Source organism: Ahaetulla prasina, chromosome 3, assembly GCF_028640845.1.
Source record: "Ahaetulla prasina isolate Xishuangbanna chromosome 3, ASM2864084v1, whole genome shotgun sequence".
Taxonomy (NCBI): domain Eukaryota; kingdom Metazoa; phylum Chordata; class Lepidosauria; order Squamata; family Colubridae; genus Ahaetulla; species Ahaetulla prasina.
In genome coordinates this window covers 94,168,510-94,193,711 of record NC_080541.1, presented here as the reverse complement: position 1 = coordinate 94,193,711, position 25,202 = coordinate 94,168,510, and the positions used below count along the sequence as shown (strand labels likewise).

At 35.3% G+C, this 25,202-nt stretch overlaps 1 protein-coding gene across 1 annotated transcript in view; it reads right to left on the bottom strand.

The window, feature by feature from the left end:
- CDH12 (cadherin 12) overlaps nucleotides 1–25,202 on the bottom strand; it is a 458,316-nt gene that overhangs the window by 322,891 nt on the left and 110,223 nt on the right. Inside the window, exon 3 of the mRNA XM_058176923.1 lies at nucleotides 22,286–22,436. The gene's annotated coding sequence lies outside the window, so the exon portion shown is untranslated. The remainder of the gene's footprint in view (nucleotides 1–22,285; nucleotides 22,437–25,202) is intronic.

The window sequence follows — 25,202 nt, the reverse complement described above, 5'->3', positions numbered from 1 at the left end:
GGTTTAAAGTAACTCTCACCCAAGTTATTAACATTCTGGACAAGGTCTGAGTTTTAGTACTTGCCAAACCTGCTTCCAGTCTCAGGATTACATTAGATATGCATCTGGGAACACCTATTACGGCCCTAAGTAAAGTTGACTGAATCTATTCATAGGCTGTAAAATGTGAGTGTGGACCCAAATTGTATTCCATATATCATTTACACTATTGATTTGGCCTGAAATTGATTAATTGCTGCCAAAGCGAATTTCCCTCCTTACTTTCTATAAAATCTTAGAATGGCTAAGACATTCCTCTGTGCCTACAAAGAGCCATGGGTAATTTCAGTCTTTAATTTCCTATTGCTTTGAAAAACAACTCCTAGATCCTTTACACTGATTAACCTGCTTGCTAATATGACTGTTAATTGTTCATTAGTGCTTCTGTCTACTGTTGGAAAAACAGTGCTTTGTCACAATTTACGATCAAATGTTCATTTTTGCAAAAAGATGACAAAGTCTCATGCCAACTTACACTGTTGAAAGTATTAACACATTGTCTGCATATAAAAGAATTTGAATTCTTTTTCTTAATAATTTTGGGTCACGAATCTCCACAGAGTACTACTATACTTTTTAAGTATTAAAGGGCAACAGAGCTATAATACAAGCTAGTTTCACCCCTCGTCAAGTCTCAATATATAGAAATGTTTCCCTAGTGATTGTCCTTATTTTTAAATCATTCTTCTCATATAAACTATTTACCTTTACTACATACATTGCATTAAATATACATATACTACACCTAACCCTGTACCTATACCTATACTATACATCAGAAGCAGGAGGCCATCAAAGTCCAACTTGCCATAGTTGAATGTAGATCAAGTTGAATGCTGCTCAAAGATGAGCAAATGCAGCGTATAATTTAGCATGTGGCTGTTTGTTGTATTTTTCAGCAAGGAATTGTAACGGCAGTCAGTGACAAATTGTTGACCTGGAAGCCTGTTTGTTGAGGAAGCCTTCCTCAACAGGCCAGATATTCAAATTTATGTATGTACCTTGCATAATATACTAATTACACTTAAAAAATAATTAAGATAAAAGGATAATTGGTGTATAGTTGGTGAGACCATTTTTATTACTTTTTTTTAATAGAAAGCCACAACAATGGTTAAACTATTCTCACCTGACTCATCCAGAATCCTGGCTTTACAATTAATATATGTTAACAAAGAGACTGGCATGGAAATCCAAAACTTTAAGTGAGGGTTTTAGCACTTCCAAGGCTTTTTTTTTTTTTTTTGGTGAATGGGAAAAGGATAACTATTAAAATGGCTTATCAGCTGCTTTTTCCATAACTAATCACACATGATGTGTACATTTCATTGGATCACTTATAGTAGATCTGTTTAAGTTCAGTTCCACTAAGCATGTACAAAATTTGGAATTCATTTATGAGTAAGCAGAAAGAGCTTTGTGGTTGCAATTGTCAGATATCTAGGAAGAAAGAAATATTTTACCTCAACAATGCCACTGAAAATGTACACATAAAGAGAAAACAAACTGGGGGGAAAAACTGAACTTCAATATGTGTCTCTGTATGTGAGAGAATACGAGATAAAGTTCAAGGAGGAATATAATTCTATTGAAGAATACACATTAACTATTACAGAATTTTAAAACACATGTAGATTAATGAACATACAGTAAATCATGTCCATAAATAATGAGCATTTTTATTGTGAGAATATTGCTTCTTCTTTCCTGTTTTGTGGAAAAATAAATTCTGTTTTTAAAATTCACCAATACGTATCTTGTGTTCACTACTAATCACTCTCTTTTAGCTAAATTTCCACAGTACTCTCTAATTCTTCTTAAATTTTCCCAAAGCATCAAATCTATGAAGATTATCATCCCCAAACTTGCAGTCTTTTTTATGTTTTTGTCCCTCAGCATCCTAAAATCTAGAAAATCAATATGGCCATCATATTCTCTGCAACCTCCAATATTCTTGTATTTCTTCTAATTTCAAATGTTCTTTTCCTCATAATGAGCAAAAAAAAGAAGCCCCAAACCCTCCACAATGATTGATAAAATAATTGGAGAAAAGTTTTATTACATCTCTTTGAAATCCAATTAAACTAGAATCCAAAGTAGTCATTTATACCAATTCATTTTTCTTTCAGTGATTATCTTTGGGAGCATGTGGCTTTGGACTTTGAGCAAGCCTTGGATTCAAAACCTGCCCATCTATGTACAAAGTTCAATAGGCTTGCTTTGGCTAAATCAAATTCTCTCAATTTATTTTAATCTAATCTGCTGCACTACATATTCCCTTAATAAATGTTCCAAATTCATTGGAAGAAGGCCAAATATCTGTGTAGTAAATATGTGATCAGAAAATCAATCAAACAAAATGCTATCTGTTTTCAAGTCTCACACCAGGCTTCAACGAATATGATTTCACATATGCCTGTTAGTTGCTTTAAAGCAGTGCTTCTCAAATAGTGGGGCGGGCCCCCCCGGGGGGGGCGCGAGGCTCCGTAAAGGGGGGCGCGTTTGACCTCGGCAAACATACTAACATAACAAACATGATACTATTTACAGTCGTGCGGGGGGCGCGAAAAATGTTTTCTTCTTCCTAGGGGGGCATGACAGAAAATAATTGAGAAGCACTGCTTTAAAGGAAGTGGTTTCTTGTATTGTTCAAAGCTATTATTTACATTCCATATTTTGTGTATCGCTGAGCATTCTTGCAACATTAGCATTGACTGGATGATCTAAAGTGCTCCTAATAACTTACTCTTTCTATCCGCTCAAGCCAAGCATTAATGTAAATATATCATGCTATAGCATTCTCTCTCTCTCTCTCTCTCTCTCTCTCTCTCTCTCTCTCTCTCTCTCTCTCTCTCTCTCTCTTTCTGCCCTTTCAGAACAAGCAATTAACTACCAAAATTTGACCAAATAACTCATTTTATGATTGTACATAAGTAACCAAATTCACACTGGTAGTCATGGTCTTATACTAGTCAACTTGTAAAACTGGAAGGCATAAATGCAATACCATATGTTTCACAATGGTACAAGCTACATCTACAGCAGAAGCAACATGATATCCACTGCATCTAAGACTAGTATGCTTTTCAAACTAAAACCCAATGGTTTCCATATTCCGACTTGATAGGCTAAGATTTGATAGAACTCATGAACATTGCCTGGCCTCTTTTTATCAGAATAGCAACTATCTTAAACATTTTATCACAATCATTAATGTTCCATTCTGATAATTTGAGGTTTTCAGATTTTTTTTTAAATAAGAGAAGAAAAGCTGTAAATATGAAAAGAAAAGAACATTTTATGTTCTTGTTCAAGTCCCCCCAAATGGGAATGATATATAAAGAAACATGAATGCCTGGGCTAGAACATTTTGGACTCATTTGCAGTATTTTTAGTGAACACTAACAACCAATGAGCTATCTGGAATTATTTTTAATCTCAAGTAAAATCAATCCTCTATCTAAGGATAGGGAGTTAGGATTTGCAAAATATTTTGAGTTCCAGATCCCATTAGCTGCCACTAATGTGGTTTATTGAAATGACTGTGTGCAATATAGTTCAAATGGCCACCGGGTTGACTACTTTGGTCTAAATTTAGGTAGGAATTATTCCTGGTCCTATCTAGAATTTACCAGATAATTTTTATGTAAAAAGAGGTGGATGGGGCTCAGATTTTACTCTGAGAATCTAGAACACTTCACAAAATATCTGTAGTGTGTAGCAAATAGGAGACAAAAAGGGCTGTGTGTTAGTCATACTGTTCTGGTTATATGTATTACTTTCACCATGATTTTAAAACATAGTTTAGAACACTTCTTTTGTCAAAGGAAGGTATATTTTTATTTAGTAGTATGTATTTTAACATCCAAAATATTGACTGTTGAAAAAACTGAATTGGTTTTTTAAAACAAGAACTTTAATATCTTTTCACAGATGGCTCATTTGCAAGAAAACTATTTTTTATCAAATTAGCTTCCTGACAGGAGATAGACTAGGTGAACAATAAAGTATTCATTTTCCCCCCTATTTCTGAAAAGACGTTTATCTTTATTATCCCTGAATTATATTTATCCCCAGATCATACTGGAAACATTTATCTTGGCGCTATGGTTTTCCCTGCCTTTAAAAATGTTTGCCCTGAAGGGCTCTGAATGTAGGAAAAGACATATTTTGTGGATTTGCATTCATCTCTATGGATCATCTATGCAGACTATTTAAAATATTACATTTTGAAATGAGACTACTATTGCTATTCGAGTGAGGGCAAGCATTTCCTCCCTAGCATAATCAACTGTATTTCATATTGATGAATACAGATCATCTTAAAGATAACATATGAATTAGAAGAAAGGACAACTTAATGATGTTGGTTTTGGACAATTTTCACCAATGTGTGCATGGAAAAGAACAGCAGTTGAAATCTGAATCTAAAAAATATCCAAGTAGCACATAAACTCTCTCTTCCTGAAACTATAGTATGCGACCTATCCCTTGACACTACTCTTCGATTCTTACTATGCTACAGAGCCCCCGACTATGACATTACCCACGCAAATATGCTAACCTCAATGCTAACATGGGCTACCTCTTGCCCATACCCTCTCATCTTCCTGGGTGACTTAAATCTACCTCTCATTAACTGGACAACTAATGAATGTTCAACTGACCCAATCCATACTACACTATACAACGCTGTTACAAACCTAGGTCTTGAACAACTTGTAACTAACAATACAAGACTCAACAACTGCCTTGACCTCATCTTCTGCAACAATCCAAACTCAATTTACGGACTACAAATTAAAGAACCTTTTTCAAACAGTGACCACTGCATGATTGATTTTCGTCTCAATATACGTCCATACTTAAATCGTCATAACACCAGAACTCCCAACTACAACTTCAAGAAAGCCAATTACGACCTTATAAACAACGATCTTTCATTTCTGAACTGGCAAAATCTGTTTGCATCCTGCATAACCGCTGATGACCTCTATAGAGTCTTCCTACTTGAAATCAATAGAGTCATTAAATTATATGTACCACGAATGACTACCATGTCCAAGAAAAACAAACTACCCATATCAATAAAAAAGCTTCAATCAAAAAAAAATCCCTCTGAAAAAGAAACAAAAAAGACTATGTTACAAATTTCAGAAACCGCTACAGAAACATATGCAACCAAATAAAAACTGAATGCACAAAGTACCACACCAAGCAAGAAGAGAACCTTCTACGCACAAATTCCAATCGTGCCTTTTATAATTTTGTCAACAATAAACTTAAAGACTCAAGATCCATCCCACCACTAAAAGATTCTAACAACAAAGAATGCAATGACGAAATAGTCAAAGCAAACCTCTTCAACATTTTCTTTGGCTCAGTTTTTGTTAACTCCGATAACACATATCCAACATTCCACAAACGAACCAGCAATGACTAGGATGATTTAACTCATATAGATTTCACAGAAGACAACGTTGGTAAAGCTCTTCACAACTTAAAACCATCGCTTTCTATTGGACCCGATGGACTATGTGCATATTTCTTAAAAAAACTTTCCATTAATATAGCTGAACCCCTAAGTATTATCTTTGATAAAGCTTTCACTACCAGTTCTCTTCCCAAACTTTGGTCACTAGCCATAGTCATCCCCATCTTCAAAAAAGGAGACCCCAGCTTAGTCGAAAACTACAGACCGATCTCCCTTTGCTGCGTCACCTGCAAAGTCATGGAATCTATCATCAACCAATCCATTACCTCACACTTAGAAACTAACAACCTACTCTCCAACAAACAATTTGGTTTCAGGAAAAAGTTATCATGTAACTTACAACTTCTCCACTGCAAAAACATATGGACTTCAAATCTAGATCAAGGCAAATCAATAGATGCAATCTCATAGACTTCTGCAAAGCTTTTGACTCAGTAGTACACGATAAACTTCTCCTTAAACTAACATCCTATGGCATCTCAGGACCCCTCCACAAATGGATATCTGCTTTTCTGTCTAACAGACAACAAGTGGTCAAAATTGGCAATGCTTTATCAAATCCTGTTCCTGTCAAGAGTGGCGTTCCTCAAGGCAGCGCCTTGGACCAACACTCTTTATTCTATACATTAATGATCTTTGTGACCATATCTCAAGTAATTGTGTTCTCTTTGCTGACGATGTCAAACTATTTAACACCACAGACAACACTTCTATCATTCAAAACGACCTTGACCATCTAACCGCTTGGTCTAAAAATTGGCAGCTCCAAATTTCAACCAGCAAATGCTCAGTCTTACATATAGGAAAAAAGAACCCTAAAACTAAGTACATACTAGATGGACATTACCTTACAGACGACCCCATCCCATTAAAGACCTTGGAGTTTTCATGTCAAATGATCTAAGTGCCAAAGCCCACTGCAACTACATAGCAAAAAGCTCTAAGAGTTGTAAACCTAATTTTCCGTAGCATCTTTTCCAAAACGACCACACTACTAACCAGAGCATATAAAACATTTGCTAGACCAATTCTAGAATACAGCTCACCTGTTTGGAACCCTCACCACATCTCTGACATCAATACAATTGAACGTGTCCAGAAATATTTTACAAGAAGAGTTCTCCATTCCTCTGAAAACAACAAAATACCTTATCCCACCAGACTTGAAATCCTAGGCTTAGAAAACTTGGAACTCCGTCGCCTTCGACAAGACCTAAGTTTAACTCACAGAATCATCTATTGTAATGTCCTTCCTGTCAAAGACTACTTCAGCTTTAATTGCAATAATACAAGGGCAACCAATAGATTTAAACTTAATGTAAACCGCTTTAATCTAGATTGCAGAAAATATGACTTCTGCAACAGAATCATCAGTGCTTGGAATACTTTACCTGACTCTGTGGTCTCTTCCCATAATCCTAAAAGCTTTAACCAAAAACTTTCTACTATTGACCTCACCCCATTCCTAAGAGGACCATAAGGGGCGTGCATAAGCGCACAAACGTGCCTACCGTTCCTGTCCTATTGTTTTTCTTTTCTTCTTCCTATATATGTTTATATGTGTATATACTATATAATCTTTTTGTATGATGTTGTGACAAAATAAATAAATAAAATAAATAAATAGATCAAAATAGCAGTGTTGATAACATAACATATCCTTAATTCAACTGGGTTATAGTAGATTCCATTACAAATGGATTAATTCCTAAAAGCAATATCAGAGCAATCTTTAACTCAATCAGATTGGGATGGAGCTCATTGTTAAGGAAGGTGATCAATCTTTCCGTGAGCACGGAGAGTTGTTACACCTGCCTAAAGAAGAGCTATAGCTATAAAACTTTTATGGAAGAGAAGTCTCTCTGGAATACATTTCTAATTATAGGCTAGTTCAACTATTTAATTCTTGGGCAAGATCATTGAAAAAGTGCTGGTCTCATGTTTCCAAACATGACTGGGTAAAACTGAATTTCTGGACCAATTTATTGAGTCATTTAAGATGTTGGTGTAATTCCCCATTCTGCATCAGAAACAAAATGTAGGAGGACAGGCCTCCTAGTTCTTCTGGATCGCTCAGTAGCTCTTGGATACTACCAACTGTAGTATTTTCTGACCCACTTAATTGGGTTGGGCTTTGGGGGCAATATATTTGCAACATTCATTGAGATGTTTCTCCATAAAATAGCTCCATGAAACAGTTGGGAAAGATTTTCTGAAGTTTTGGAATTGGATGCTATCAGTATGCTGATAACATACAACTTTACTGCTTTTTAATTTCCAGCTCTGAGAAAGCAGGGAATACTCTGAGAAGTTTCATGATGTTCTTTAAAATATATATATTCTCAAAAAAATATTTTATTTTGAATTTTTAAAATTATTTTTAATATTTAATAATATCATCAGAAACTATACACGATGACTATCTATACTACCTGTCTATTTTAAATCTTGGAACAAGCTTTGAGTAAAATAAAAATGATAGGATTTGGTTCAGTGTCACCAAACATGTGCTTTGTATGGAAAAAGGACACTTAACAAGGTAAGTGGCAGCGTCTGGAACCCTAAAGTCTAGTATGGTGGTCTAGTAACCTTGACAGTAAGTAGAACAGCGAGGGGAGGGGAACAACTGTGCTGCGCTATTTAGATTTGCTAGAAAGTAGGATTTCCTGCTTTCTAGCGAATATAAATTGTGCAGCACAGCTGATCATTGGAAATACTGGTTTGGACCAACCAGTAGCTTTTTTTTTTTACTACCGGTTCACTGAACCGGTGCAAACTGGTAGAATTTCACCATTGATTCAACTCTTATCTACTCTTAAAAAGAGTTCTGATTCAAACTCATTCCACATCTTCTTTCTCAGTTTGGAGAAATAAAGTAGAAGTTATAATGGAATATTAACTTCCAATTCATATGCACACTTCATAACCATCATGTAGTCTCATCAAAATGAAACAGATGAATAAGGGAAGTATTATTCATGTTACAACTGAGCAATATTTTATCTCAAAGCAGGAAAGAAAAGTATGAAGATGTAGGGTGTTTTTTTTTTAATCATTCAACATGTTGTCACAATGCAAGCAAATATAGATGTATAGAAACTGACTATAGCAATAATTCTTTGCTTGACTAGCCAACAGTGGACATAGGGTATTCCATAATTGTCTGCCATGGCTGGATAACAACCAAACCTTACACTGAATGTACAATTTTGGTAGGTGGAATGACACAAGAAAAAGGGAAGCGATTGATCCAGTCTTCCTCTTTGTTAAACATGATAGACAATCATTTGTAGAAGCAATAGTTACTGTGAATACCATCTAAGCATACAAAGATGCACATGTAGACAAGCACATGTGCAACTGCTATTTTAAATATATATTTTTCGTAATGTTTATGAATCATTTTTAATTTAAACCAAATTCTCTATTTTTAACTGCACATCCTTCCTCAATATAGTAATTAGCATCTTATTTTTATTTACTTACTTCCTTAGCCAGTGCATCAGACTGAAGAAATAATTTGTGTGTTTTGAAGCATTCTCTTTTAATGTTCTTGTATCAACATCCCTGATTATATAAGGGATTACGAGGCTCCATTCATTTCTAAACAAACCTTTACCCTGCTGTTGTAAAAGAAACCTTGAGGCTGATAATTATTAACAAAATACATCTCAGGCAGACACATGGAACCAATGCTGAGTGATGATGAAGTTGCAATTCAACAATATCCGCATGTCTTGTTGGCAGCTTATCCTTAAAAAATCATTTGCTACTCATCCTTTGAAGAGAAGATTCCAGAAACTGAACCTATTGAGAATCTGGATTGTCTTTCCTTTTCTTCCCCCCCCCACCCCTCAAATCATTCCAGCAATCCATGAATCACTTCCTGTTCTGACCATTTACCAAACCACTCCTTGAATGGCTTGGAAAATATGGGAAGAAATAGAGAAAAAAAAACAATAGTCTGTCCTAGCAATTCTGAGTTTTGCACAGCCTCAATCAAGTGGTATAGATCAGGGGTGGGGAACTATGGCTGGCTCAAGAATTCTGGGAGTTGAAGTCCACAAATCATAAAAGGACCATAGTTCCACACCTCTGGTGTAGATCAACAGAGCAGGTAATTAACTCCAGGTAAATCCTATATGCCTTCTATAGAAAACTCATTTTTTTATGCAATCTGTCCACATAAATATACACAGGTTAATCACTATCTGAAAGATCTAAGGAATATCTAAATATCTAATTAGATCACTGGAACCCTCCAAGCATGGTTATTGAAGACTAATGACAGAATGACCTATTATATGAAATGAAAACACCAAAAACACAATTTATGCCCACAGCTTAGAAAGGGAGGAAACATGCATGACTTCACATAGTGGCTCCAACCTCCTCAAAATGTAACATATGGCTTTTGCTACAAAAAGGTTTTTTACTTTGGTCTTTAAGAAATATTGAAAATATATTCAAGTTTAACAAGGGTTAGAGTAATGCATCTCTTAATGAATATGGAAGAACTAATATGGTTAAACATGGTTAAAAATTACAAAGGAGTGTGCCATGTAATATAACCAATATATTAAATTTAAATGCCAAATGTGTAGGAATGTTGGATCAGAAAAAGAAGAAGAAGTTGGAATTTAAATTGATGGAAGAAATATTAAAAAACTCAAAGATATACAGTAATGGCTTTGGTGGTTGGAAATAAGGAAGAATTAAAGAATCTCTTGCTGAAGGTAAAAAAAACATGAAAAACCTAATCTAATTCTATATTATCTGATAATAACAACTCAATGCAACTAGATAAAGAAGTAGTGAAGCTAGTAATAGACCTCCAGGAATGATGGCTCCAAAAATCCACAGGAATAATGTCTGTAGTCATGAAACAAAGAGGCAGTGTTTCCTGAAAAATTGAGCAAAAACATTAAAATGTAGAAACAACACACTGCCGTAAAAGGCACATATTGTCATAGTTTTCCCAGTTATAATATGAAAGAGCTATCAGAGAGATTTAATGAAGGTCAGTTAATGACTTTGAACAGAAGAAAACATTGAAAGTACCTTGGACAATAAGAGAAAACAAACTGTTTAATGCTAAATGAAGTAAAACACACCACTCACTCGAAGTGCTTATAATGAAGTTAAAGCTTAAATTTTGGATTTTGGATAACACTCTAGGACTTGGATAAATAAAAAGTAATAAAAAAAGTGACTGGCAGAAGTAAAGATGGGTGGATACTGTCAGTAATTCCACAAGCATGAAGTTACAAACAGTTACTGACAGATTTAGTGAATCACTATCCATCAGAGCACAAAGAATCAGAAGCAACTGAATGACTCAACAATGATGAGGAAAAAAGCTCAGTCATATTCTCTAGTGAAAAGAAATATCCCAGGAGGAAATATATAATCTCATACCATGTTTCAGAACTCACGAAGGAAAAGAACAGCTTAGTTCTTTTTGATCTAGCGATCAGAAAAAAGTAAAGATGCAGACAATAATTCAACATATAATGCCGCTTAATGCTGAGCTACAGTAAATTAGCCCCTTATTGCCTTTTCTGCCTAAGAGCATCATTTATTTTTATTTTTATTATTATTTATTTATTTATTTTGTCAAGCATGTATCAGATAACAGATATAAGTATAAACATGATTATGAACACATGAAATGGATACAAATAAATGGGGACAATTGGACTGGGACAGTAGACATGTTGGTGCACTTATGCATGGCCCTTACAGACCTCTTAGGAATGGGGTGAGGTCAACAGGAGACAGATTTTCCATGATATCAAAAGCAGAAAAGATTCTTTCTTCTATCGCATGAAATTCATTAACTAGGTACTCTGACATTATATCTGGTAACTTTTCCATGTACCACAAGAGTGTAGTTTAAATTGACTCCCATTTATTCTTGGAACAAACTTTGTAAAAATATGTGCAAACCTGTACATATGTACAAGTTTGCACACGGGAAACCCAAAAATATAATAGGATATTCCACATACCACCTTACTGATAGTTTTACTATTCCATTCACCCATATAAGCAATGGGCAAAAGGGAATGCCTAAGGATTTCCCCCCCAAATTGTTAGAGCCTTTCCTGATAGTTGCTAAAAATTGCTTACCTGTATACTGCTAACAGAAGGGGAAAGGAAGGGTCAGTTCTTCAAAATAGGCCAAGTCAGGAAATAAATTCTACAAAGACTGCTGAAATTCTACTTTATTGTTGCAGAATATAATAATAGACTCTTCAAAACCTGGCAGATATCCCTCCTCCCCCATATAACAAAGGGAATCAATATAGGGCATTCTTGAATTTCGTTCATACTCCATCATCCCTTCCAGGGTTAACCTGTTTTTTTTACAGAATATCTGTTGAATACTTTCCTCAGGGCGTTTCCTTACTCTTCAAGGGAAGGGAAAAAGAAGGGTTTGGATTTAATAGAAAGATGAATGATTTAAACTGATATTTCCATGTTGAAACACTAAGCAAAGACAAAATCAATAAAATGTTCAAAAAAAGAAGATATTAAGAAATATTATTTGTATTCTGAAGTTCAGAAGAATGTAACATAAAAAGAAAGTTTAAAGAGGTTAGAAGTTTAAAGAAGGAAAGGTAATGCATGAAATGGTTATGGAAGTGAGAATGATATGCAAGAATAGAAAAGTCTGAAGAGCAGTGGTGGTATTCAGGCAGTTCTATCTGGTTCGGAAGAACTGATAGTGGTGGCTGCAGGTGGCTCCGCCCAGCCACCCGAACGTAATCACATCCCATTTATCCACATTTTTGATGCTCTGCGCCTGCCTGCTATCACCCCTGCTGAAGAGGTATAGATAATTGTATTGGTATAAACTAGTTTTCTTTTTTTCTTATATCATACCTTTAATTATTTTGGACAACTATTTGCTAATCCCTTTTCTGCATAACATTGCTTGTTTCTAGTAGCATTTGAATATATGTATAATAATATGTAAAATGTATATATGTAATTATATTTTACATTTAACTACACTTGCTTCACAGAATATAAAGGCTTATAAAAAGAATTGCCTATTTGGATGGCACACATGGACCTGCAGGAAATGTCAATGTCCACAAATTACTTCAAGAGAAATGAGAAATCAGGGGAAGCTTGTATCTTCTCTAAATTAGGTCATAATTTGCAAACAGATGTGCTCTGTAAAGGTGATCTTCAAAACAAACAAATGGAAAAAAGTCAAATAAGACACTCAGGTGTGTAACTTTCTGATTTAAATTTACATGTTGATTGGTTAGAAATAGGTCAAAGATGCCATCCAGTTTTACAAAGATAAGGGAGTTGATTAAAATAGGTGACTTTACATAGCATTTGTTCTTTTTAAAAGGAGTTGGAGGAGATGCATTGTCAGAAGATAATGCCTACAGATATTTCAGGACACTTGAAATGATGAGTTAAATAACAAGCATGGGGGGGAATCTTTCATCCAAAGAGATTATACCTTTCAAATATAATCTCCTTACATAATTCTCTTTACTTTGATTATTTCAAAGTGACCTATTAAAACTATGTATACGGCCGTCCCAAGTTATTTTTTCCCCCCAAATAGTTTAGCTTACTTCTTAATGGACAGATACATCATAAACATATATGACATGCTTGAGTTTTCTGCATTAAAAAGGAGGCATTTTGGCCAACACGATTGTGACATATTAAATAATTTGCTATGCCAGTGAAGAAAATCAAATGCTTATTCTTTGCTGTGTAGGGAAAAAAAAACATCTTTAGCTTTTTCAATCAGAAGTGATTAGATAGTGCTGGTAGGTATCATGATTAAGCCAAAGGGGAAATGGACATTTCAGTTCTAAGAATTGTCTCTAGGATAAGCTAGTGGGAGAGACTGGATTAGCTACCATTAAGCCAGTGGATGAGATGGGAAATGACACAGGAAAAAATATGCAAGCACCTGAAACGTGAATTTTCTAACCACATCTACTTTGGCCTCAGCCTTATAATTTCAGGAAAGTTACAGGATAAAATAAAGGGAATGGGACACCTCTGATATCAGCAATGAAAAACTAGTTGTTTATTGCTATTAATAACCTCTAACTTTATATTCCACTGGCCCCTGACCATCTGCAGAGGAAATTCTGTTCTTTGGGTGATGTCCATCCATAAAAAGGCTACAAGTTTTCCTTGGAGCAATGCAAGAGACATACAGTACATACAAGTATACATACACAGACACAAAATCATTCCTCCCCTTTCCCACTAGCCTGGATCACCAATCTATAGGTCTCAAAGGTGCTTTTCAAAAGGCAACTGGGCTTTTTGTTTTTTTCCTTGAAGATGTTTCACTTCTCATCCAAGAAGCTTGTTCAGTTCTTCACTAACACTTCATTTCAGAACTAAAGAACCTTCTAGGATGAGAAATGAAATGTCTTCAAGGAAAAAACAGAGAAAGTCCAGTTGCCTTTTGAAAAAGCAGCTTTGGGACAACCATGACCTGGATGACTAAGAATCTCCATAATCTCCTATATCTTCCTACACTACAAACATAATACCGCCTTACACACAAACACTTACCAAAATAACATGCATTCAAATATACTAGTTATATTTGCAAGTTAAGCTCTAACTTGTAGCAGCACTACTAGTAGTCATAGTATAAAAACACTGTCACACATGCGGGAGCAAGGAAATACATATAGTAATTATATATGACTAGACCAGTCAAGGAAGGAATAATAGTTACTCACATGAATGGTGAGCCAGATGGTTAAAATTACCGTATATACTCGAATATAAGCCGATCCGAGTATAAGCCGAGGTCCCCAATTTTACCCCAAAAACTGGGGTAAACTGGGGACTCGAGTATAAGCCGAGGGTGGGAAATGAGGCACCTACCGGTTGAAACCTCCTCCTCAGCTGAGAAGGCTGGCGGCTCCCCGCCCGCCTCTCACTGCACCGGCAGGGCTTCCCCGCGCCGTCCGGTAAAATGTGAAAAAAAGAAAAAAAAAAAACTCGAGTATAAGCCGTATATACTCGAGTATAAGCCGAGGGGCTTAAAAAAAAAAAAAAACCTCGAGTATAAGCCGTATAGACCCGAGTATAAGCCGAGGGGACGTTTTTCAGCACAAAAAACGTGCTGAAAAACTCGGCTTATACTCGAGTATATACGGTAAGTGGCTGCCAATATACTTTAAAAGCTGAATTTGTGTTGAAGATCACAGTTTTGTAAAAAAAAAATGTACAAGCAACTAAATAATAGGGAAGTTTAATAGAAATAAGATGCTTTTGCTTGCTTTTGTGAAATATACTGCCCATACATCTATACATTGGATTTTCAATGGCTTTGTGAGGAATATTTTCTGCAGATGCAATTTTGTAGCTCTTATATTTTATTTCTTCCAGAGCAAATTATCTTTTATAATTTCACAGATTCACTAACCACTTGAATTGCATCAAAATTTATGTAGTCCCAAAAAAGGTTTTGTGCTGGTAGACATAATGAGCCAGAACACACATACAAGATGGATTATTTATGTACATTTAAGACAAAATGCATGGCTTTCTGCATTCTCCTTTGCTTTGCACTGATATCTGCAGTGTAGATTCCTTTATTTGCTTCATTTAACTTAATAAAAATAAGAGCGACCCATGGAACTAGATAAAACTTTAATGGGACAATATAGCTTATATGCAAATAGACTGCTGAAAGATCAGAAAAACTTGGAATGAGTTTTGCACATTACACAAACCTGTTTTAAGGTTTCAGATGAGTTAAAAGTAAGAATATACAACTAACCAATAATAAGTAATCTACCTTAAGTAATCATATCAAAGGCCACAGAATAAGGTACTAATATATCTGACTGGCACAAGGAAGATACACACACACACACACACACACACCTTGTTTCCCTGAAAATAAGACCCAATCGGAAAATAACTCCTAGCATGATTTTTCAGGATGCTTGTAATATAAGCCTTACCCTCCCAAAAATAAACCACAGTTAAGATTGTCAGCCAGATGGGTGCATTTACTACCATATTTTCCCCAAAATAAGACCTAACCAGAAAATAAGCCCTAGTGTGTCTTTTGGAGCAAAAATTAAGATAACACCCGGTCTTATTTTCAGGAAAACACAGTATATATATTCAGTCGGCATGCACTATATCAGGGACCCAGCTGATCAGGATACCAAAGGGTTGCAGTTGTATGTATGAAGAATATCCTTCTTCTGCAAACTAAGGTCATTTGAGCACTACTGCCTCTGGGAGTGGTTTATCAGAAATTGTCACATGATGAATTTCCTGACTTTGTAAAATCTGAATAGGAATAGATTCTCTTAGAGATTTCACATTAAAAGCTCACATCACAATAGATGATTAGATGCTGTGATGTGGCATTCTAATTTGAGATCTCTAAAAGAATCCAAAGTGGAAAATAAGCAATACTCTCTGACAATTAGACTGTAGTGGAACTCTAGGGGAATCAAGTCCCTATTCTGTGGCTTTCTCAGCATAACAATTAATCCAGGCCTGTTTCCATCATTAATAACTTACAGCTGATTCACTTTATATGAGACAATTAATTGGCTTAAATATCTTAAATAAATAGCTCCCGTTAAAATAAATAAATAAATAAATTAAATACATTAAATAAATTAAATAAATTTATTTAATTTATAATTATTTAAAATAATTATTTTTTTTAATATTTTAAAATATTAAAAATTAAAATATTTAATTATTTTAATTATTTAAAATAATTATTTAAAATAAATAAATTAAATAGCTCCCGTTACTTATCCCAGCTTCTGTCAATTTAGCAGTTTCAAAAGCACATAAAAATGCAAGTAGAAAAAATAGAGACCACCTTTGGTGGGAAGGTAACAGAGTTCCGTGCGCCTTTGGCGTTGAGTCATGCCGGCCACATGACCACGGAGACATCTTCGGACAGCGCTGGCTCTTTGGCTTTGAAACAGAGATGAGCACCGCCCCCTAGAGTCAGCAACGACTAGCATGTATGTGCGAGGGGAACCTTTACAGTACCTTTACCTTATCTTCCTTCTCTTTCTCTCTCTTTCTCTTCACTCTCTTAGACTGACAACTTGAAACTCCCCTGCAACATTTTACCTTCAAAATCCTGGAAAGACTTAAGGGTATGGCTTCTAATTTAATTTCATGCTTCTCGGTGTTAACAGCCTAGATCTTTGTTTGAGGGTTTTTCATGAAAATATACGGTTTCTAGAAATCAGGAACATAATGGGGCTTCTTTAATGGTTTCTGATACTGCAAAAAGAAGCAAGATTTTTAACTTTCTATTATTTAGACCCCATTTAGCCACATTCTGACTTGTTATCATCAATATCTTTGCAAAGCAATCTTACAAAGGCAATACCACCTGCCAAGGCTACAGCATTGCCCTAATTACAATCTTGCTTCTGCAAACCATCATTTATTGAAAAACATCACAGAACAATATATAGCCAAACATAGGCAGGATTTGTTAGAGTGAAAGAATAAGTTGCCATGAGGCAAAAGCACTAACTCTAGTCTAATACAAAGAAACAAGTCTCAAAATAAACTAGAGCGGATGTCTTAGGATGCTTAGGAAATATTGATTTATAAGCTATATTGCTATGATTATATTCTACATAGCCTAGCAATTTATTTATGAAAGATCAGAATTCTTCAGGAATCCAAATTTGAAATTTTTTGACTACCACATACGATAGCGGTTCACATGACCACTTCACTGTACTACCCATGTTCATATATCAGACTAGGGGTATAATGCATTCGCTTTGTGAGTCCAAAGGGTGATGTGGTAGGTTTTACACCATACTTGCTTCACCACAATTTATTAAATAAAAAAGAGTTGGGTATATTAACACAATATGCTAAATATTAAACCATAACTTAGAAACCAAAATGGTTGAATTTGTTGACCATGCAGATGCAAAATCAATCACACTGTACAAATCCATCCTGTACACATTTATCTTCAAAAGGAATATCTAGAACTTTCCGTGTCACGTCCTTCCTTATATAGACAGCTGAGGGGAATATACCAGTGGTGGGTTGTTACTGGTTTGCCTGATCTGGTGGCCGTGGGAGGCTCTGCTTCCCTGCCCAGATGCTTCTGCACATGCACATAAGTGTCACACGAGTGCACAGGTGTGCGTGCACCCACCAGTGAACCAGTAGCAAGGGGTTTTGAAACCTGCCCCGGTATACACCTGTCAGCCCTTCAGCCATGCATTGTACAGTATATGCCTAGTTAGATGAAACAAACAATTCTTTATGTTCAGGATATTGGCTCAAGGCCTAACAACATCAGTAACTAATTATAAACATGCATAGGAATCCATTAGGCCCCAGTAACCAAGAAGGAAGATTTAATCCTCATTACTGCAAGAGGAAAAAAAAATCACCTGTTGTCATCCTATCATCATTCTCCAATAGAAGCTGTCACCAGCACCAATGGGAATTATTTTTGATCCAGTAATACTGGAAGAAAGGGTCAGTTTTTTGTTTGTTTGTTCTGCTCATAGCAGGGAATGATGTGAGAGAAACTCTCCCCCTAGATGTTGAGGTTTTAATGATATCCCAGTCTGTGCAGTTAATTGTGGTGGAGGGAAAGGTGGCACTTTTTTCTGGTGGGAGAAAGAGAAAATATAGGATTCCAAATAACATACTTAATGTGTATGTTAATGTGTATGTTAATGTTAATGTGTTTCCATGCCTATAAAAACAAACTCTTTTTTTTTTTGGTTGTTTAATTTTGAAACCTCAAGTGTGATGCTTCTTATCCACTTAATTCTGCTATTCCTACTATCGTGAAAAATGAAGGGGATATTAATGAGTAGCTTAGTATAATTGGTATGTAAATAATACAAATACGTAAATGACACAACTCTTGTATCTCTATTTGGGCTAATATTTTCTCAAAAAGAAAATAAAGGTTTCCCTCCCCCCTTTGTTTCTCCAAGGTTGGTGAAGAAGGGGGATTAATTATGAACTGAATGCTTTGATCAGACATATAGACTGTGTAGAAAAAGTTTTGATTATTTATAAAACTTGAGTCAGCATAGGCACATACATCAGAAAGCTTCCTTGATGAAATATTGTATGAAGTATGATACTCTGGAGCTAAAAAAGATAGAACTTCTGATTATAATTTTTATGAGCAAAACATAAAAATAATGATATTTTTGGATTATCAAAGTTATCAGTATCTCACTGATTATCATCTTGTCTTGTTTTATCATCTTAGTATTAGTTTACTTTCCTTGAGGAAACTTATGACTTTATGGATGATCTTTTTTTTTTCTTTTTTTCATTTTCAGAGCAGTTTTTAGTTATTGCCATCCATTGAGCCTCATGACTTGGCTGAAGTTTGAGCAAGAGTTTAATACACACACACACACACACACACACACACACAAACACACAACATTTCACTTGTCTGGGCTAGATATTTTACCTTTAGGATACTTCTGAATGGATTCCTGAGTTTTAAAGAACTTCTGAAAGCTACAATAGGCACTTTAATGAATCATACGATTTGAGTACTAATATCAGGAGACATATTACACAGGAACAAAGAGCCCTTATTTTAGATTGAAGACTTCATTAGTCCTTATATTGCTAAATATAGCATTGTACTTCCTATATTGATCATTTAAAGATATTGCTTCTAGGAAACTTACTATATATATATATATATATATGTATATATATATATATATATATATATACATATATATATATATATATATATATATATATATACACACACACACACACACACACACACACACACACACACACACACACACACACAATAGCAATACTGAAAATAATAACTACCCAGCATGACTTTGGTTCTTAGTGTTATGGCACTAATTAAATATTGGCAGAAGATGTTATGCAGCAACCTTGAATTTTTGTAATAACCAATACTTTTCTTCAGTTATGAATAAACCAAATTCTTTTGTCAACCCAATATTGTCAAAGCTTTAGCTACTGACCCTCTAATCATGAGAATAATGTAGCATTTTAAGGACTATTGAAATAATAGGAAATGCTTCAAATAGTGAAATATACTAAGTTAATAACAAAATGCTATAGATTCATTACTAATTTCATGTGTATTACTTATTATTTGCACTTTTTATCAGTATGTATCTAAGTTCAGATCAAGTTGTTTCATATTATTAGAAACATGTTAGAATATTTTGCATTTACTCAGTTGATGCTACATATAGGAAAATAAAATGTATGTTGGAATCCATTCTATTTGGTATTTCCCAGTGTTGCTTTCAAATCTATAAAAGGAAAAAAAAACATGGTAGAAAATACAGTGTAAGTGTGTCTGTGTGTACACACACATATACACACACATATACACAAACATACTGCATATATACAGTGTAATGTGTGTGTAAGTGTATACATACATACATACATACATATATACATGATACACATACACATACTGTATGATAGGAGTCATGAAGTAAAAAACTCAATGTATCATGGAAATGTAAAAATGTATATACTAGTGAAAGTATATTTAAAACAAAAAGAAAAAAAATAATCTCCTCCCCAAATCAATGCACTACCAATCAAGTATTGGGAGTAATATTATCCACTGGGCAGAAATGATACAAATGAATCTAAAGACACACAAGTCAAGCTCCAACCCATGTAGCACAATTTTCCTACAGTAAATTCCAGTACAAATAGATGTCTTACATACACAAGGCTCAAGGTCAAAGCCTTGGAAAGTCCAGCTTAAAAGAGGAGGTAGCAGGTGATGGGAAAGACTTCAGTTGAAGAAGTTGTCAGATTGCTGTCAATCCAAGTTGACATAGCTGGGCTACATTATTTTCTCACTTGGTACAGATGTTTCATTCTTATGAAATTTACAAGAATGTTTCTATACCTTAGATGATTAGAATGATGCAAATTAGCAGGTTATCCATATTCCATATAATAATTTATCAGGGTAATATAACTCTTTTATTCCAGGATGAGAGAGAGAGAGAGAGAGAGAGAGAGAGAGAGAGAGAGATGGACATCATGATGATGATCCTAAACCATAAATTTAAGAGATGATAAGAATTCAGGCACCTACTTCCATATTTCTTTTTAAGGCAATCTCTAAAGAAAGAGATACTTACCTAGTTCAGGTTCTATGTACTACATGTGTTGTAAGCACTGTGAATTGTGCAGAGTATAAATATTTGGTATAGCATATGAGTTAAGTAAGTTTTGAACCGTGAAGATGCTAATTTAAATCCCATCTCAGCTACAAAATCAGAAGCTTTGCTTTCTTTTTTTCTTTTCTTTTCCTCAAAAATGTAATTGATTTTGCTTTATCTACCATACCCTTTTCTCCCCACAGCACAAATATGATAATATATGACAAGTGATAAAATATGTGCCCTATACAAATGCTGTGAACTGCTGTCCCAGTTAATACTTTTTAATTAACTTTGCAAAAGCATCCAAAATGGTACAGTGCAGTATTACATTATGATTCTGATTTCTTTTATTACATTTCAAACCAATCTTCGAAGACACTTTGTGAAAGTTTTCACGTTAAAGAAACCAAACATGAAGACAGAGAAGAGAAGACACTACAAGTGTACTCCCTTCCGTTTTCACAAACTTCTTAAATAGTCTTCACTTTTCCAGCTTATGTTTTTGGTAAGTTGTAGAGTAATTTAGGTCAAGAAAACTAGACTAAATCCATTTGGGAATCAGATACTCTTGCCATGCTTAGGCTAGTTAACTAAGAGTAGTTTTAGATGGCAGCATCTGAAGACTTTTATTTAAAAGGTTGCTAATCTTTTAAGTCACGCTGCTTTCATCTACTTTATATCCTTCTCCAATAAATTACCTCAACCGTCAGTTTAGTTCTCTCTCTTAACGTGCTACTGTTCTCTCTTTGTTCTACCAGTTCCTGACCTTTTAATCAAAATGACTATTCATGTCACACTTTATTACTGCTGACAGCTACAGATTTCATTTCCCTAACACATCACAAGCAATTCTTTCCCTCACAACCCCACTGAAATTCAGCTGTTAATCTTGCAAGAGGCAACCATTACATGCCATGCTTTATGTTTAAGCATCCTCATATATATCCCTGTGTGTGTGTATATGTTCACTTAAGATTTATGATTTGTGTGTGTGTATATGTGTATACACACACACACATATACACACATTATTTCTAACGTAGAATATTGAATAAATACTCCCATACCAACTTTAATCATCACTGCTTACCTATAATATTTGTTATTAATCTAACTATGAATAATAATAATAATAATAATAATAATAATAATAATAATAATAATAATAATAATAATAATAATAATAGTAAGTGATATGCCTTTTGAATGCTTCATTCATAGATCTATATAGATCTCTGTAGACAATCCAAACAGTTCAGTGGGATGCTGAAGATTTCAGATCAGGAAATGTTTCTCTTCTCTAAGAAGAGTTTCCCCTTTTACAGGTTAAAAAACAATAAAACAGGCATTCTCTTGAGACAATAGTTCTATTCTGGAATACTTCTTCTTAAACTCAGTTTCTCTATTCCTCCAGCTCTCTCTCTCGCTCTTTCCTTATACAACAAACGGATGGAGCTGCTGCACTGCAGAATGTCAGTTTACTCATTTAGAACTTTCAATGCAGAAATACAGAGTGATGCAGTCAACCAGATAACGCAGCACTTACCTTAATTGAAAATCCTTTCTTTTGACAAAGTGAACAGAAGGAGGCAAGTTCAGCTGTTATTTAGAGGGCAGTCTAAGTTTTCAATCAGCACCCTTCAGGTTAAGAATCATCCTGGGCTGTCGTTTGCTCTTGACGTTGAACTCTTCACTGTCTAGGAAAAAAAAAAAGACGGGAGAGAAGGAAACATCAGCTGGAATCCTCCGGAGAGATCTTGAGTAAAGTGAGAGTACAGAAGCCCCGTGGCTTAAAAGGAGGATGTTCAACAAAACATCTTGGGTCTGAAGAATCCTATGGCTGCTGCGAGAGGTTTTTATCATGTCCCTTGAGCTGAAGAATGATCGCTGACCTGATTAACACACAGCACACTCCTTACACATAGAGAAAGCACTGGGAGGATTCCTGGTCCACCAGGGAGTCGCAAAAGACACGGAGGCCACTTGGGAATGTCATCTCATGCAGATTAATAGATGTGCTGCTCCAGCTGAGGTTGTAATTTGCAAGGTGGGTAATGCTCAGTGCAAAGCAATTTAATGATTTCAAAAGGAAATGTGTTTCTGCAATGCTCCTTTTTCTAAGGTGCGTCAGCATTCCAAACAGGTTATGACTGATTAATTAAAGCAGATGGATGGAGCGGATTTCATGATAGGATGCTCAGCATATACAGAACACGGGGAGCTGAAGGGTGAGGTGGGAACTCCGATTTCAGCTTAACAGAAACAAAATTATTTTGGTGGGCAAACCTCCCAGATGGCAATTTACTATTGTTGGGTAGGAGGGGAGTAGTTTTGCATGGCACATTTGTAAGTGGGAGTAAGCCATTAGATGTACAAAGTTATATTCCATGACAGAAACGCTCCCTTCAAACAAGGTTACCAAATGGGCAGCCAATTTTATAAATGCACAATGGCATTTCCTGAGATTTTTTTAAAAAAAAAGATGCCCAAGAAAAAAGAGAAGACAGGTTATGCAGTACATCTGATATTTGTCCAATTATAAAACCATGGATCAATAGATGGATCAAATACTAGTCCAGTATTTAAGGTTTTTATTAATCTGTTTGGTTTTGGATACATTTGCTTCTCAGCTTTCTGTTAAATAATGCTCAAGGAATAGTAATTTTTTTTTAAATGCACAATAAGAAATAGTAGAACACATGTCTTGCATAGATAAGCTCCCAGATTCTTTCCTAGGAAAGTCACCTGCTGGCAGTCTTGAGCCTAGTTAAATCAATGGTGCAATTTTATGAAAGGACATATTTTGCATACCTGGTTGTGTATTGCTTCCTCTCCTGCAGAACATGTGAAATTGATTTAGTGATCATCTGCATCAGATACAGTAGTTGATCTTTACAGATCTGGGGTGCCATTGAATGGCAATAAAGCATAAATGCTCAATAAATTATTCACTATTGATGTAGGAGGGGCAAGACAATATCATTTAGATGTTCTGCCTCAAGGATTAGTAATTTGATGTCTCTCACATTCCTGATGTCTGGATTTTTACAATTTATACTACAACATTGAGGCTAGGTAACTGGCTTATGCCGCTATCTGACTCCTCTATTTAGCACCCATAGATTCTTGCAGCCAGGGCCATCAAAAATAGAGGCATGCAACTTGTTTCAGAGATTGGAGGGAAGAAGTTTATTGGAAACAGTTGCGGTACAGAAAGTGTCCCTATTCCTAAATAAAGAAATGGTGTGCGTGCATCATCCGAACTTTGCAGGACTGAAAAGAAAGAGGCTATCATTCTTACTATTAATATTGAATGACAACACGATACAACAAAAGGGAGAAACAATAACACATTAAGTAAACAGGTCATTATTGAATTCCCAGACTATTTCAAAATATTTGAGAGAAGCCATCTGCCAGCCTGACCGGTTAGTTGACTTACACCACACTGCCCCCTGCCCCTACATACACTTGAACTGAATAGTTTCCCTAATCACAAAAGTCTTTAGGAAAACAAAATCATGTGCTGTTGTACAACATTGAAAATAAAATATATATGCTACTTTGGCATGTCTACCTACCTATATTTTACTGTCTGACTATACTTTTAGCATTATTTTTTTACAATGTGGTCATCAGCATGAATTATTTCCCCATCATCATATATAAACTTACCCTTACAAACATCCTGCAAAATAGATTTGGAGGGAAAAAGTGAATTGGCAGAAAATTACCTACTAAATTTTAAATTAAGTACTTTACTTACATACTGACTAAATGTGAAAATGCAGCCAAAAAGTCTGTCTATTGATGAAGTTAAAGAAGCTACAAAACAACCAACAATTTCAGTGAGCTGCAAATTCGATTAGACAGCAAGCCTTATTCAATCACAGTATTCATAAAGGAAATGAATGTTACAGTCGGAGCCAAAACCAAACATTTAGAAAGTGTTTCCAAATGCAGAGTATAAGACAGTCAATAGATCAGTCTAGAGCAGTTGTTCCAATAGTTCCTTAGGATCTGGGGATTATCAGAGGAATTATTGAGTCTGTCATTTGCATCTCTATAACTGTCTGGTTCGGTTCTGCAACCCAACAAGAAAAACACAGACTTCAGAGGATAATTAGAACTGCAGAAAAAATAATTGCTACCAACCTGCCTTCCATTGAGGACCTGTATACTTTACGAATCAAGAAGAGGGCCATGAAAATATTTACAGATCCCTCGCATCCTGGACATAAACTGTTTCAACTCCTACCCTCAAAACAACGCTATAGAGCACTGCACACCAGAACAACTAGACACAAAAACAGTCTAGTTGTTCACTCTGCTAAACAAATCACTCTGCTAAACAAATAATTCCATCAACACTGTCAGACTGTTTACTGAATCTGCACTACTATTAATCGTCTCATAGTTCCCATCACCAATCTCTTTCCACTTATGACTGTATGACTATAACT